We start from the raw sequence: 18,294 nt of genomic DNA, 5'->3' as shown, positions 1-18,294 counted from the left end.
ATAGCAATATATCAAACCCTCCATCTAAATAGTGCACAGAAAGTGATAATCCAAAACAATTATTTATTTAAAAAAAGAACTATAATCTGAATATATACATGCTGTCACATATGTAAACTACATCTCATGAGTAGTGTATTGACAGTAACTATCAAGAATGATCGGTCACATCAAATTTTAGATATGTGACTCGAATAAGTAGAGGGGATAACAAATACTGATACAGGTGTGGACCTTCAGACCTTCAGAGTTGTGTCCGTTTATTGGGGTTGATTGACCTATGCGGGGTTTGTCTTTTACTCAATGACAGAAAATAATCGATCCAAATTTGACGAATGAGATAGGTATCAAAGTGATCAAAAAGGGTATCAAAATCTCATTCCCCGCACCTTTTTTACAACTACAGGGCCTTGTCTTGCCTAATGGAGGCCTCGCACAAGCTCACAACTGTCGCTTGGAGAGTGTGCTTGGTGTGGCGCTGCTGCATATCCTCAACTCGCACAACTAGGTGCAAATGACTCATTTCCGGCATGCCCCTGCTGTCCCTCTTCCGTAGGCTGCTCTCTGAAATCAAGAGCGACCCCCCTGCTCACCTGAGCAAGCTGCTGATTTTCTGGGGTTCAGCCCGGTGGAAAGCATGCCACCTCCATGGTCGCAACCATTCCTACTGCCTACAGGATGAGCGACTGCTGGGCTGAGGCACCCCCTCCACAAATAAATCCAGGCACCGGTACTTGGATAAGAGCTTAACCGCTTGGGCCACCAGGTCTGCCTGAACGCTGCTTGATGCCGCTGTCACAGTAAGTCACTAACATGTCTCACGCTCTAAACCTAAAATAACTAGGCCTCAGCCAGTGCTTCAAATGGAAAAAAATAAGTGCAGGTACTCACCGAAAGGAGCAGTGGGCGGAGTTTAGGGCGGGACTAAAGGGGAACAAGGGGCGGGGTTAGCTTTTTGGCCGTGCCAAGGTTGTATGCACGAAATCTGCATGCATTTTATCAACCGCCTAAGGATTACATGCTGCTTCAGCCTGCCTTAAATCGAACCGGTGGTCTACAGCCCATTGAGCCATCTGTCCAGTACTGGTACTCTTTTGTAACATGCACACGTCACTTTTCTCTTGTAACATACTGTTTGCTACCTCTTACATTTTGTTTTCTTTAGATATTTGCGCAAGTGCCACCATTGCCTCATGTAACGTTTGTTCTTGTGCTGGAGTGTCTGTCATTTATTGCAGTACTATACCTCTGCTTGTATTTTGTATGCTTTTGTAACCTGCACACATATCACTTTTTCCTCCTGTAATGTATCGTTTGCTATCTCATGTATTTTGTTTGCTCAAAATTGTCACTTTTGCCTGATGCAAATTAACGTTTGCTTTTGTAATTTGTTCACTTGTAATTTTCTCCTCATGTATCATTACTGTTCCTAATGTGTAGTGCTCTGACACCTTCGGGTAAAGTCTGCGCTATAGAAAAACGCATAAAATAAATAAACAAGTCTCTCCTGTAAATCGGAGCTAGGGCCAGAGCTGACAACGTCTGTACTGGGGAACCAGGTGCCAATCTCCACATTTGTGATTGGTCCAAGGTCGATGAAATAGGAATCAGTGAGTGTGGAAGTGGAAGTGTGCAAGAAAGCAATTCAGATGCAAGGCGACTGTAAAAGCCTTCCCATAAGTTCTTTTGTTATGTCCTGAATAGTGCTTCCCACCGCCACCCATTAGATTTTAGAGCCACCTCTTAGCGCCCACTGTGAAAGATCTTTGGATAAGCAAATGACTCAGCAGACACACCCCTGCTCTGATTTACAAAGCAGCTCACGCTGGGTCCTGGTGACGAGATTCATTGATTGATGCCGTGCAGTGCTTGAAAGGTGCTGCCGCAGTATAACTTGAGGGATAAAGAGAGTGCGCTGCCTCGGTTAAAGTCAGATCCCCATGAGTACCGGTACTCTCTTTCTTCTAGAAAAAAGTGCCGATACTCAAGGGTAGAAAATGAAGAAGTGCCGGTACTCATTACCGGTAAGTACCGGCCCATTTAAAGCACTGGCCTCAGCCATCAAAAACCTGCTACCACAGCAAAACTATGCTTCCAGGTACCAGCCACCCTGTCACAAGACAAAATAGTGGCTGATATAGCTAAATGGCGGATTTTATAACCTTGGGCTAGGAAGTAGCCCAAAAATAGCTCAACCCAAGCAGTTGTCAAACTGCTCCACTTCCCCAAATAACCCGAGGGAGCAGACTCAAATCTCCGGTGTCCTTGAATTTCAGTGCTATGTCATTAGCCACAATCACAGAACATACTAACTGTTACCAGAAATGGGAAGACGGGTATTTATGTTACAATTCAACCCACCCAAACATTTATGGCTATACACTGTATTTCTATCTAACCTTACAAAGCAACCAACCATTTTCAAGCTCTCCACTCACTCAAACAGTACACATTGATGAAAAATATAGCAGTGTGCTCCTTGGATACCATGAAACCATTGCTGGACTGGCTGTAACAGGCGTCAGGCGTTCCCCTGTTAGGCTGGAAGGGTGGGGGCCTGTTTTGCAGCGGTCGTGGCTGGTTTTGTTACTGCAATAGCAGCCCCCAGGAACAAAAGCAGCAGTGTGTCACACTTGCTCCCCCTCCCTTCTCCCGAGGGGTGGTCTGCCAAAATGACCGGGGTTGCTTTGATTTCCCAGTTCACCCTACATGCATCTATGTATTTAGGTCCGTGATGAGTAGGTGTGAGCGGGAAATCCGTTACGCTCGCGGATTTTGCTGATTTTTGGGAAATCCGCAATCCACGAATTTTGCAGATTTCCCGCAAAATCCGCAAAAAAAAATCCGCGAACGTAACGGGTTCAAAAGTTGAACCCCCACTCATGCAACTATTTTGCAATGGCGCCAGCAAGCTGCCAGCGCCGTTGTAAAATAGTTACAAAGTTAGCTTGCACAGGAACCACTAGATAAAACGAAGCAGGTGCTGCTTTATTTTATCTCAGTGCTTCCTGTGAAGGTAACTTTGTAACTATTTTACAACGGCGCTGGCAGCTTGCTGGCGCCATTGTAAAATAGTTGCATGGCTGGGCTCAGGTCAGGTCTGCAGCTCACTCAAGGGACCCCTGCGCCCTTAGGGGCGATTGCATAATAACACACACATGGTCGCTCGAACTAGTTGATGCTCAAATTCAGTGACTCATTCATTAGCCCAAAAACAATCGTGAGCGTCGTCGAGGCTGGACAGGTGTGCCTTCTTCCCAAATCTACAGTGGAAAATTAGCTGTGATACTGGATAGGCTTCGCATCCTTGACTTTCACGAGCGCAATACCCGAGCTTCTTTCTCTTCATCTGCTGAACTGATCTTTCTCTGACCTTTTATTCACACAAGAGGCACATACCCTACTGGGCACATTGTGTTCGCACAGGTTTCTGCAAGTTCGCACGCGTTTTGTACAATTTCGCAATTTGCGAAATTGTACAAAACCCTCGCGAACTTGCAGAAACCCGTGCGAACATAAAAAAAAAATCCGCAAATTCGCGGGAATTCGCGGATTTTGCGGATTGCGAGTTCGCAAATCCACAAAATTCGCGAACGCGAGATTCGCAAAATTCGCCCATACCTAGTGATGAGGCATGTGGAGCTGCACACCACCTGTACATTCACAGAATGCTGGCTTTTACAATTTCTGCATATATGCTCACACCCTCAGGGTGCATAGGAGGATACTTGTTCTATGCACACATTGAATGACATGAGAATTATGCAATAGGTCAAAATTGCAGCTTTGTTGGTTGCAATTCAGCAGGCCGTCTTTGATATTACCCCATCAACTGTTACTGTATGCTGGTTACTGCCAGATGATAGGAGGTGTAGGAAACACAAAATCTAAATGTGGAAGGGTTTGCCGTGCTACCTTTGGTGTACCAGCCTCTACTAGGCAGCAGGTAATTAACCAGGATTACATTTTTCTCCTTACTGAAACCTCCTACTCCATTTGTTCAAAGAGAGATACCATCTGCCAGAACATTCTCTCACTGTCTCCTCCTACTATCCTCTGGTACTAGAAACCACCTCCGCCCCCCAAAGAATAAAGGGGCATATTAGCAAGAACGCTAAATGCGCTTAGCGCATTTTTTTTATCGCTGGCTATCGCTGGATATGTTAGCGGAGAAAACCTGCTATTAGCAACGCTTTTCTCCATTGTGCTAAAATATCCAGCGATAGTGGCGAAATGCGTGAATATAGCTGGAAATCCAGTGATATTCATACATTAACGCCAATGGAGACTTAACCTGAAAATCCACCTTCCATTGGATAAACAGGTAAGTCATGTTTTTAGCAGGCGTTAGATTATAGCGATGATCGTGATTAGCACGATTTTTTTATCGCTATGCCTGCCTTGCTAATAGGCGATAGCTGTGTTAGCAACTGCTTTCAGTCGCTAATAGTTTGGGTACGCCCACTTTGCATGTCATTAGCGATAAATATCACTGACATGCAAAGCGGGCCCCAACCCGGCTGCTATTGCCTAAAAGCTGTCGCTAACTGCTGTTAGTGACAGCTTGCTAATAGGGCGAAAAAAATATGGCTGCTTTAGCGGCAAAAATTGCTGCTAAAGGGGCGATACGGCCCTTGCTAACATGCCCCTCAGTTATGCAATTGTGGATGGTTGCTTTCCATTTTGGTGATTTTTTATACAGCTTACTTACACTGCATGGTAAATTGGACATGCAGTTCACTTTGTTGTGACTATTTGTGAATGTTTAGTATGTGGAATTTACAAATTGGTAATTGGAAATAGTAACTTTGGTATCAATATTTTCCTTAAAAAATTAAAGATTAGTTCATGCTCATCATCATGTGCTATTTTAGCAAACTTTTTATTTAGCAAATCCTGGTATTTTGTGCCTATTTTGTGCCTATTTTGCATTCGCAAACTGTTGGAAATTGGGTTACTAGTTGAGGGGTGTTGAACCTTACTCAAGCAGCAACCACGATTCTAGTCAGGGTGAAACACACGCAAACCCCAAATTAACCTGTGCTCAACCCCCTGGTAGCCTGACGCAGAAGCAATCAGGCTTCACTAAGAGTCAATGTGTAAAGTATTTAGGTAACACTTCAAACAGTAATACAGTCAATACACCAGACTAGAAAAACCCAACACCAATTTAGAAAACTAGTGTAAAATGTCATCAATTTATTGAGACCAAACTGACCAAAAAAATCCAATCTGTAAAACCTGGGATATGCAATTTTAAAAGATGTTATTGAAAATAGTGCTTTAAAGCATGAAACGCCAACAGTGGTTTTCTGGTCCCACCACCCTGAGACAAAGTCACAAGGTCACGTCATGGCAATGGAGAATGGACCAAGTCAGGCTGCTGAACAAAGTACCTTAAATCCAGGTAGTGGAGCATTGTGAGATCCCGAAGGGAGGATGCCTGGTGCAGCAGTGGTTCCTGTGGAGTGTGATGAAAAGTTTTGCTTTGAGAATGCATCATGCAGCAGAGATCATGGGGAGTTGCGGGGCTGTGATATGTCAAGGAGGCTTTGCAGAGCAGCAGTTCCTAGGAGCTGCAGGTTCCGGCGCTGGGGATAAATCACGCACAGGCGTATCCAATGGGGGGCTGTGAGGCTTTGTGTGAGGCAGCATCAGTTCTGCTTGGACCAGAGCTGGATTGGCAGAGCGCCTTTAAGCTCATTTCCCAGGGTCCCAGACTAAGGTGGCAAAACTTGGGGGGCAAGGCTAATGGCAATCATAATCCAGGTACTCAACTCAAAGTGGTAGGATCTTTTTCTGTCCCAGAGGCTCTGATTATGAGACCAGTCACTCTGGTGGTTCTGGTTTGAAGATGCAGGTACAGATCTTTTTAATCAGGCATCTTGGCAGCAGAGTAGCAGGGCATCACATTATCAGTCCTTCTTGCAACAGAGGAGGACAGCGGACCTTCTGAACCTTTCACAGGTCCAGAGATATACTGAAGAGCTGGATCTGAGGGTCCCATATGTATACCTGTTGGAGGCTTTGGAGTAGAAGGTTCTGTAGATTTCACACTCAGAGGTGTTTAGAAACTGCTGCATACCCCTCAGTTCCCCTGCATACTCGGCAGCAATAAACGCTTTTATCCCCTCCCATGCTGGTGACGAACCCCAGCCGTCACGCCCCACGGTGGTCGTGTGCTGATGACGGCTGGGGTTCGTCACGGCCCCGCCCTGTTCTTTTGTTTACCGCACAGCGGTAAAATCGCGGCCGCAGCGAAGGGGTTAATCACTGCAGAGTACACATGGGCACCGAAGGGTATGCAGTGATTTCTAACACAGTGGGAACAGGTAGTAGTCCCTTCATGTTTCAAAAACACTGCATAACTTAAAATATTTAATTCCACCTTTGGAGTTAAGCAGAATTACCAACTTTTTGGATTTCCACTGGCAAAATTAAAATTCAACCCTGACCTAATCACAGCTACCTTCAAGGAATCTGGCATCACCCTTGAAGCACCCAACTTGATGGCACTCATAACACTTGGGGGTAAACTTCTACTTGAGGAGTTATGATCAGAGAACCTAATCCTTTTCTGCTCAGGTGGATATTGGGAATCCTTCTTCTTATTTTTTATTCTCCATCCTTCTTCTGGTGGGTAACCCCCACCCTTATGGTGATCCCCACCCCAAATACTTTCTTGTGGACCCTGGTGCTGAGTCAGCAGTCCACCTCCTTAGCAAGCTCTCTTGCTTAATAGTCAGGTGTTGACGCAGTTCTGCAAAACAAAGACTTAGCATATGCTCTCTTGCCATTAAATTGTACAGCCCTTGGTGATAGGGGTTCACTTCACTGCCCTCCACCCAACCATCCAGTGCCTTGCAAGAACAATCCACACAATCTTCCCAGGATTGATGTGGGCAGATTCGGTCTGTCCCTGAAATTCTGCCTGTACTTTTCTGGGTTGAGGCCATATCTCCTCATAAGGGTGTCCTTCATGGGGGAGTACCTCATCTTGTCCCCCTTCTATAGGTCTAACAGGGCATCCCTCCCTTCACTAGACTACCCCTCCCATCCTCTTCAGGGCCCTTTGCAGCTCTAGAGCAATCTCAGAGGCTACAACACACTCATCGATGTAATCTCCCACAAAAACGTTAGGCAACAAATGCTTGGGAATGTGGACGCTCTTGTCTCTAGAGAGCACTGCAGTTATGCTGCCACCGTTATGAATTTTGCCTGTCTGGATGATGCCTGGCTCTCTGAGACTACTTTCCTGAGCAAGTCTTTCAAATGCCAGTTTCTTCTACCATGGACTGTTTCCTTTCCTCCATCTTGAGTTTGGCAATCTCCTGCCTAAGCTCTCTTACAGCCTTCTTGTCCACCAGTTACTCTGGGGATAGACCTTATGAGGACACACTGCTCTCTACCCCGGCAGGGGATCTGACTCAGCAGATAAGTTATCCCCCACCTCTGTGCAATGCACTTCAAGACCTGCCTTCTGGTCTTCCTCTTGCTCCTCAACATCATTATCCCCCTTTGCTATTTCCAGTGGTTGGGGAGCTTTCACCCCGGTCCTCAAAGTCTTCTAGATCTCTACCTTCATGGAGTTCTTTTTGGCTAGATGTTCCCTCGTCTTAAAGACCTCCTTCAGCTCAACGACAGTGTAGTTATCCAGGTTGGCCTCCTCTCATTCCATCCTTGCAGGTGTAGCCAAAGACACAGATAGTCATGTAGAAAGACAGTGGGTTTGAAAAATCAAAAGAGACAATCAAGGAGAATTGAGGGGTACTTGAAATGGTATCAAATTATGTACCTGGGATTTTAATGTAACACAAAATCACTGTATGGCACTGCTCAAACATAAATCCTAATCTCACCACTGAACACGAATGTTGGAAATTTGGTTACTGGATGAGAGGGGTGAAACCCTACTCAAGCAGCAGCCACAATTCTTGTCAGAGGGAAACACAAGCAACACCCAAATTACCAGTGCTCAATCCTCTGGTAGCTGGACACAGAAGTGCCCAGGCTTAACCTAGAGGCAACATGTAAAGCATTTGTGCAGCATTACAAACAGTAATAAAGTAATATTATCACACAAGAAAAGTCCCACATCAATTTAGAGACATAGAGTAAAAGTATATGAATTATTTGAGACCTAAATGTAAAAAAAATACAATCAGGAAAACCTAAGATATGCAATTTTAAAGATGTAATCAAAAATAGAGCCTAAAAGTACAAAGTGCTAACTGTGATTATCTGGTCATGCCGGACCCGGACAAGGTCACAAGTGCAGGTCAACCGTGATGGAGTAAGGGCCAGATATAGGGACCAAGTTAGGCCAGCTGAACAAGGTACCTTAAATCCAGGTTGCAGAGAGTTGTGAAATCCTACTGGGAAGATGCTTTGAGCAGTGACGGTTCGGATGGGCCACAGCCTGTGATGCAAGGTCCTACATTGAGGATGCGTTGCACAGCGACGATTCTGAGGAGCTGCATGCCTGTGATGCGAGGTCCTGTGATGAGGATGCATTCTGCACTTGCATTGCTGAGGAGTTGCGGGGCTGGGATACAAGGACCTGTGTCAAGGAAGCATTGCACAGCACCACTTCTGAAGAGGTGCGGGGCCTGCTTTGGGGTTGTACCAAGTAATGGCGGTTCTGATTCGAGCCTGCTAGGGCATGCATTGCACTGAATTGACTCTGCTTGGACCACAGGTGGGTAGCACATTGAAGCCCACTGCCAAAGGTCCAGAATGGGGTGGCACCACTTAGGGGGCAAGACTTACAGCAGTTAGAGTCCAGGTGCTGGATTCAAGTTGTTTGGAACAGCAACCCACTTCTACATTTCAATTCAAATTCTGTAGGTACATCTACAATTTTTGTTAAATTATATATATATATATATATATATATATATATATATATATATATATATATATACGCATACATACATGTATGGCTCAGAGTGACTTTATCTTCTTTTATAGCCTTTATTTTTGCAATACATGAATATACAAACATACTTAACAGTTTTTATATGTAAATCATTTATGCATCATAGTCAGGCAATGCATCCTGAATGTTTCAGGCACAGGTTCATGGAAAACAGAAATATTGTTTTATATTAAAAAAAAGCATTCTACCTCATCTTCAAACACACATATCTCATACTAACTCATTCTTCCATACTATCACTCATATACAAAAAATGTTTTTCATGTCCATAACAAAACGGTTCTTTGTCCTATCTCAGTACCTCTCTAACTTTATAGATTCATATAGTACAGACGTTGCACTTTGGTTACATTGGTTACAACCATTTATTTTTTTTCTTTATAAACATAATACAGTTCTGTCCATCTAATTCTTTTTTACTGTGGCTTATAACAAGACTATCAACAGGCGTTTTGACATGAAAAGCCTTCATCAGGACCTCCACATTTCCATAGACCCCACTCTGTATCCATGAGACCAAGGAGGAATGGAATCTGTTACTCGAGAAATTTGTATTATACAAAGATGTTGTATCAATTTCAATGTATACCAAAGAATACTTGCCAAGACCAATATAATGTTGCTGTCTCCTTGGTAGCTTGCCGCTGATATTCGCAGTGAAGTTATACTGTACGGGGCAGAGAGAATGCTAGCCGCTGGTCAGGCAGCCGGGCAGCAGAGTACAGCTACACTTGGGAAGCACAATTGGCACTGCAGGCCCACTAGTAGGATTTAATTTACAGGCCTTTGGTACATGTAGTATCACTTTACTGGGGTCTTACAAGTAAATTAAAATGTGCCAACATGGGTGTAATGTAATTTTATCATTTTTAAAGGAGATATCCCTAAAGGCAACAAAAACAGGAGGATGGAAGGCAAAAGGTTGGAGAAAAACCACTCTAAGGATGTCTGGTCCAACACACATTTGCTATTAATTTGTAACTCACAAATGGTTTGTATATCATGACTAAAGGGATTTATTGTTGCGAGCCCCGTGGTACTGAAAATGTTTATTGATGTCAGCGTTGCTCTCCAGGGCTGTAAAATGATTTAGAACCCTGGTTGTTTCTCTATTCTACGCTGAAAGTTTACATAATTGCATGTTACTGAATAGTATGCCAAATAGATTGTCAATTGCTCAGTGTTTTTTTCTGCGGTGCAGAATTACACTGTATGTCTTCTTAGTGCTCACTGACTATATTCCGAAAGCACGTTTCCTCAAACAACCACAAACAGTCTTGTGGGAGAAATTTTAAGTGCTTGACTCCCTAGGAAAACATTCATTAAATGCTGAGCCGTGAAAAAATGCTGAGCCGTGAGAATTATGTGGCAATGAAGGGCTAAATTATGTGGAATAGTTGACCAAATTATGGATCAGGAAAAGGCAAATTGGCATAATGCGTCACAATTTGTGAGATTATTATTTTGGTATTTTGCAATTTGAACTCTTAAAAATACTGTCTAACTAAATTTGTATCTCATTGGTACCAGCTTAACAATTGAATATAACAATACAAAACTGAAACGTCATTACTGGGCCTTGCAAAAGGACTCTCGTTGCACTGAACAATATTTTAGTGCTTTTTTAAAGTTTTTTTATCCATGTGAGCTAGAAATAATGTGTTGGGGAAATATTCACATTATGTAGCAAACGGTGGATGATGTAGCAAAAGTGGCAAATCCATATTTATAAGAAAATGCCAAAGAAACATAATTCCAGAGCCCTGATTGCAATGGATCCAACTGAAAAGTTTGGAAGACATTTTTTTTTTACTTTTAATCCGAAGTAACAGTCCAAATTCCATTTTTTACTATAAGGCAAACTCCGATTCTCTAAATAAATTGCAAAACCTGCCGGTAACAGATGATTAAATGATGCAAACTTTCAAATGAACCTCCTTGGAAAGTGAATGGAGGGGAAAAACCAGGACTGCCAACTACCACCAATCGACAGAACTCCTGAGGATTTCTCAGGTTCGAGCATAATGATAAAAACTTTAGACATTCCCCACTAACCATTAGCAAAAGCTAGAACTGGACCTTAGGAAGAAACAAAAGCCAAATAAAAGGAATAGAATGTGTAACATTTACCAGTCACATATTCATACATTTCCATTCTTTTATTCACTACAAATTTGCTGTGGTGGGCTGGGTATTATGAGGTGACATATTCTCAGTAGTTTCCTAATCTCTCTTCCAATCTAATCTAATTAACAAGGTGCAACTATGGATGTACGGTTCATAATAGCATGAATAGCAGCGGCGGCCGGTATGTACGGGAGGCAACTGGGTGGATGGGACACACACCCACACACACATACAAACTCACAGCCATGCATTCACATGTGGACACAGACAGACACACACACACACACAACACACATCCATTCACAACACTCATTACTAAATATTCATACATACACAAACGCACCAAAACAATAATATTTTTTTTAAACACTCTTACCTGCAGCTTTGCCTCGGGGGTCCCAGGAGGCTTGGGACTGCTGCCTTCCCTCATTGTCAGCCAATGAGGAAAGGCAGCTGTCTAAAGATCATCACAGAGTGGGATGGGGTCAGTGAGACTGCTGACCACACCCTACTCTGTAATGAAGTGTCACTGATTGACACTTGACCCTGGGCGCTTCAGGGCTTAAAACTGAAGCACCCAGGTGTGAGGCAATCAGTGACGCTACTCCTCGTCACTGAGAGGAGGGCCTCAGGGACATTTACTGAGATGAGGAGGTAATGTCACGCCCACAGAAGGTTTGACTTTCTCAGCCTGGCAAAGTTCAGTTCAGGCAGCCTGGAGCCTGCACATTTAGCTCATGTCTGGCTCCTGGCTGCCTGACCTGAAAATGAACAGTGTCTGTCAGGCTGACCTTTGTTCAGCCTGACAGACACTGTTCGTGAGGGGCAAAAGGTGGTGGGGTGAGGCCCTTCAGCCCCAATGGACGGCTGTGGCTGATGAATAGTATTGTATTGTATTGTAACATTTGTAAAGTGCTTACCACTGCTATGTGGGACGCTGAAAAGCTCAACCTACATGAATAGCAAGACACCCCATGTGGGGTATGTGGTTGAAAGGGTGTTGTTTTTCTTTTGAGACTATATGGGAATTGTTTTCATTTTATGCATCGTCACCACATGTAGTGTCTTGTAATAAAAGTACACTGGAACTCTGTCGGTTCCCACTGTGTACCGTAGGCCTGTGATGTAAGCATTGTAGGGATAACTTGAAGGCAGGTTTAGAATGTGAAGTTCTGACTTACACGCAGCCCATATGCTAAAAGCGCCCATTCAGAGAGTTTGCCGTGGTCCAGCAAACTGCTCGTGCATGCCAAATGTGCTGCGCTAGCACAGTCTCAGCTCAACGCCAGCCTGTATAAAATACTTGAAGATAAAGAAAGTGCCACCAAAGGGGGCAGGAGGAATAATCTGAATGGGCCCAGTAATACATATAGCAACATCTGCCAGAGACAGCTGCTGTCAAACGAGTAAAGGATTCCAACATGCAAGAATACGAATTGGTGACATAACTGGAAGCTAGGGACCATTTCATTTTACCGGCTTCTTCGGTTTTAAAAGGAAATACTTTTCTTACATCCCAGAGCCCTTTGTTTTTTCTAGTTTACACAAGGTGGCACTTTCCTAAACTACTAGAATTTCCTCCTCGACCAACTTCCACAGTCATTATTAGTAGTGAATGACATTTTTAGGTAAAAAGAGAGACTGTGGTGAAAGGGAACTCACCTTGCTTCCAACAGCAGCATGGCACAAATTCTAGGTCTTGTTTTGTTTAATCTTAGCCTCGCTATTCTCTGATGTGTGTACCTTTTGAAAAACACTTTTTATATGCCTCCACAAGTTAACTTCCCATCAGAGCTCCGTTGTCTGGTCCATTCCCAATCTAACCCTCCCCTCCCACCTCCAGCCCAAGGGCTTTCAACAAAATCAATATTAGACAGAAAGTGTAATTTTATGTCCTGCACAATGCCTAATTTAACCCTTCTGAATGCTGGCTCAAGCTAGCTGATAGTGCTGAGTCTACTGGATACTACAGCTTTGGTCTCCTCTGGGAGAGCAGAGCATGTGCTTGCCTCTGCCAGTCAAGAAATTTGGTCTTGACCATCCAGGCATATTGCAGGGAAAACTAAAATGCACTGTACTACTTTAAAGCTGGCCGCTATGCCTCAAACTATCCCCACTGAATCCTTGGCACTTGGCATTATTCTGCTTTCCCTTCTCATTGTATAGAATTGAACCTCAATCTGTCTTTATTAACATTAGAAGATGCAAGTATGCTGAGCCATACCAGTCGGGAAAAATAACACTACCACCTACCCCATTAATCATGGTCTTGAGTGTGTAGACCCATCAAATATTCCAGTCAGCTTTGGGAAGGTCTCAACTCCAGTTGCCAGATAAGAGATGGTGCTGTGGTGTTTCTCACACTAAAAATGAAATTAAAATCCATGCGGAAACAATGCATGTTTGATGGTCTTTGAGGCCCATCACACATACCCAGTTTGCACTGTTTTGTTGGGCTGCTGCCACTCAAAACGTCTGTTAAAGAGGCTCGGGACACGTAGCTACCCATCTCAACTTTCCAAATTCTTTTGATGAGACCTTTAATGGCCTTGGTATTGAGGCCAGAATTACAGATTCCAGCAGATTCCATCTCATTAGAAGGTGGGTGGGAATCATGAGTTGAAGTCCAGAAAATGGATATTAATCTGTAGAACCCAGAATTAATCAGACAAAATACAAAGGTTTTGCTTCTTTTGGGAACTCCAGTGCTCTGATTTCCCACCTGCACCAGGCACATATTAAATCTTGGCAGGGGTTATTGCTCGAAAGGGAGTCAGGGTTGCGGGAGTGAAAGGGTGCAAGGCAATCTACTAAACTGCTGTAGAAGCTTTGCTGCTCTCCTCCTGCTGTGGGAGGGGGCCAGGCAGCCACCAAGAGTACATCTTCACACAACCCCAAGCCATGAGCCCCAGTGGTTTAAGCTGGCGCATTACTGTACCCCTGTTAGTCCTGCATCTGATAATCCATGAACAAGAACACTTACTACCTTAGAATTGCCTAGACTGGTAACACCCTGACATACTGTTCCAGATGACACTTAATAAGTGTCTAGGACAGTTTGCAAAAGTGATTAAAACATTATGGGCCCTGTGAACTTGAATAACAGCATGTTTTCATCTCTCCATAATACCAATGTTATTTAAGCCATATTTACAAATGCTGTGCTGAAAATGTAGTCTTTTCTAACGAATGTATGATTAAACAACTACCTTTTATATAACGAATGCCTAAACCACGAAGGCTAAACAACGACCAAAGCCAAACAACTATGTACTTAACCACGACTTACTGAACCACGAAAATGAATCTATTGGCATATACTCTGAATCTACCACTACGTTCACAATAATGCATGTTTGAAACACGATCCCAAAAATGTTTAAAGTAGTCTTTCTTTCAGCAGGTAATTGTGGTCAGGTCAGGTGATGCTAAATGTTGCATTAGGCCAAGCTGGATTAAGTTAAGAAAAGTCTACAACATTTACGAAGAGCACAGCTTTCCTACACCAGAGCAGTCAATCCCCATTTTTTTCTAATTTGAATTATTTCTGAAAAAGTGTTTGTGAGAAGTTGGCCAGGCATCTGCTGTCCACTAGTTATACGCTGCATGTTTGTCCTCAGTCACCACCTCCCCACACGAAAGATAAATGGGATTTACACTTTCGATCCTTTTGTCATTTCAGGATACTTAGAACAGTTATTAATCAGAATATTTATTTCGCGATCGGGGTATTGCACCGGGACGCGTTGCAGTTCATGCACTGTTAACTAAGCATTCAATACTCTGGTTTTCTCCATCTGGTTATGTGTACTATTCACTTTTATAGGTTTTATGTTGAAATGCACTATGGATAGTAGCTGGTTTACTTCTTTCGGTCTTGTTTTTCGGGGTCTCACTTTCTACACAGTCACTCACGTTAAATGTCTATTTCTGTTACTTATGGTGTTCGGTGTGAGCACATACACGTACTTTAATTCTTTATGGTTGCGTTTCTTTAAACATGTAATCCACCACTTTTTTTGCACCGGTTGTGTTCCTCTTGGCGGTACTCCTCAGCTTCTCTAGTAGTAACATGTAAACTTTTGATAGGTGTATAAAACAGACCTTTTTGTTGCTGTCGTTGTAGGTCCTGAATATTCTACAACATTGAAATTCGACATCTGAAATTGACATAATTCATTTCTTTACCAACACATCCCCTGACGAAAGGTTGCGTTTAAACCCGAAATGCATTGGGATTTTTGAGAAAATGTTATGATTTTTTGATTTTTTGTTGTCAGCTTTAATGAAATAAGCAATGTAAATTGTTATAGTGACTTCTTGAATTGCTTCTGTTTACATCAGAATGTATGATTAAGAAATTGCGTAACATATATTTTGAACTTTATAATGTTATTTTTTCCTTGAAGAATATCTTATGGTACTCAAATAAATACAGAATACTTGCACAAATAATTGAAAAACATGTGTTTACACTTTGAAAAGGCCGTGTGTCTCACTGCAGCGCCTCCAGTAGCTCAGGGTTTTCTTTGAGCTCATATTTACACTAGTTATAGTAGGCACATTGTACCAGTCCAAACAGCCCCTTAACGTTTATAGGTTAAAGGCAATCATTATTGAAAGCTGTCCTAGTAGTAGCTATGGAGAGCAGCCTCAGGCTAAGTCTTGAAGGAGTGTAAAGCAGTTTGTTTTACCAGTCTATAATCTCTTGAATGATTAAATGAAAGGAGAAGGTCCAGTGGAAGGCAGGAGCCGAAACGCGTAGACCGTCCTTTTTGATGCACGTTACTCTTTGCACTGGTGTGTAAATAAAGAACGCTGAAATTCATCTGTTGCTGTGCCGTGTCCTTTGATCTACTAAACGTAGGAAGAAGAATCTGCGGCAATATATATATATATATATATATATAGGTGCCTGCATGCGCGCTGTACTGGCTAGCATTTAAGCGTGCTCCGCTTATTTACTTGTTTTAAAAAGCTCGTTTTGACTTTTGTGTTAATTTTGCATATGTGACTCGTTTTATTAGTTTATTTTATTTGGCCACATACTTGCATTTTAAATTGTGCCCCCACCGCGTTTTTTCGCGGAATTTCACCGTTTTTGGTAGCTTCCTCGTGGCGCTTGGCCGCCATCTTGGGGTGGTCTCTGCCTCCTGTGCCATTTGCTCGAGCGCTCTAGCGCTTTCTGTAGCCCAGGTGAGCTGCTACTTAAAGCTCACTCTGCTCGCGCAGCGGTGACGCGCAGCGGTAGCGCCTGACTCGCGCCGGAGTCGAGCCAGAGTCTGCCCGTCTGCGCCCGTCCGCGCTAAGTACGCGCGGTACGCCGGGGGATTTTATCTTTTATCTCTACTTTGTGTATATCCGTGTGCCCTTATCTGTCGGCTTGTCAGGATGATTGCTTATTCCGGTGCCTCGCTTCTTGCCATCAGAGATACTCTCCCACGCTGCTCTGCCACACCCTACCATCCGCTGTGTGGCCCGTGTCAGTGTGCTTGCAACAGATGGTCATTGGACCAGCCTGTGGGTATTCGCGAGCTCGCCACTTCCCCCGCCCCACGAGCTCCTCCCAGTCTCCCTCCGTTGCCTGGTAGCCTGGGATCTGGTCTACGATTTTTAAATCTGAACACCAGATCTCTAGTGAAACACCATCTGTCTGTGGCTGATCTTATTTTGGATAAGACACCAGATCTGCTGGCTGTAACTGAAACCTGGCTACAAGACACTGATGACGCTATAGTCAATCTTGCCTGTCCTCCGGGCTATCTATGCTTCAGATCTAACCGCCATTCTAGAGGTGGAGGGATCGCCCTATTTATCAAATCCGCCTTCACATGCACCTGGACGGTCTTGCAGATTGCTGGATGTGAGAGTGCGCTGTTTCTATCAGCCCTCAGTTCTCGCTGTCAGGTATGGTTGTTTATCGCCCCCCAGGCAGCGACGTAGCTTTTAGAGGTGCCTTTCCGGAGGCTGTGAGCCTATTGGCTAGTGGTTGTGCAAATTTTTCTATCTTGGGCGACCTAAATCTCCACTTTGATAGGTTAGAGTCTCTGGCCATCAGTGTTTTTTTGGCCGACTTAGAGGCCTTGCAGTTGACCCAGCTTGTTTCTCAGCCTACACACGTGGCCGGCCACACTCTTGATCCGTTTTTTACGACTCTCTCGGATGTCCGGATTGTGGCGGTTGATCCTGTGATATGGTCTGACCACTATCTGGTGTCTGCTTGGCTTCCCCTCCCTGCCAATCCCACTATACCACCTCCTTTGCGGATACCCCGACGCCACTGGAACAAACTCAGGTTAGAGGATCTTCACCGCATTATGGGTGCTGAGCCTCTAGGTCCCCTGCTGAATGCCACCTCGGTGTAGGAAAGAAGGGTCCCAGTAGAGCTTGATACATTTGCTTGAATTTATTATAGAAAAATCAAAAGTAGTAGCACACAATGTTAATTAATCACAATGCATGAGTCATGTCATTTGTTCATTAAAAGTGCCCCAAGAAAGGAAAAGGGAGTGGGATAGCGTGATGCTGTGAGGGAAGAGGACAGTGAGGAAATAAAGTTTGTGACTCTTTATATATTGCAATGTTACTTTAAAATGCAATACAATTTCATGGCTTCAGATCCCTGAGCCAAAGAAAAATGGGGGATTATAACATATCCCAAGGGTTTAAACTATTTCTGTTGACACCGAAGAATTCAGAATAATGGGGGAGTGTCAACTGAACAAGAAATAGAGGTAGCCGTCGACGTTTCGACCCCACGCTCCTTTGGACCTGGGGGTCCCTCAGGGCTCCTCGCTGAGTCCCACGCTTTTTAATCTGTACGTGCAGCCGCTGGCTGAGGTCGTCAGGCAATGGGGCCTAACCATGGTCTCCTATGCTGATGACACTCAGTTGGCGGTTACGATCAGCGGGGATGCCAAGCAGGATGCCCTCAGGTTCCGAAGTGGACTGAGAGAGGTGGCCAGCTGGATGAATAACAACTGTCTCCAGCTGAACGCGACAAAAACAGAGGTGATGATCGTTGGAAGGGAAGCGGACCACTGGGGGGACGAATGGTGGCCTCCGGAGCTGGGATCAGCGCCGGCCCCTGTCCTGGAACTCAGGAATCTGGGAGTATGGCTTGACCACACGCTAAGCTTTGTGACTCACACGAAGAGAGTGGCGGCCTGCTGTTTTGGAGTATTACGCGGGCTAAGACCCCTGCTGCGATTCTTTGATGCTCCTACAAG

The sequence above is a fragment of the Lissotriton vulgaris genome, chromosome 2_1 (assembly GCF_964263255.1).
Source record: "Lissotriton vulgaris chromosome 2_1, aLisVul1.2, whole genome shotgun sequence".
Lineage (NCBI taxonomy): Eukaryota > Metazoa > Chordata > Amphibia > Caudata > Salamandridae > Lissotriton > Lissotriton vulgaris.
This window is presented reverse-complemented; position numbering follows the sequence as displayed.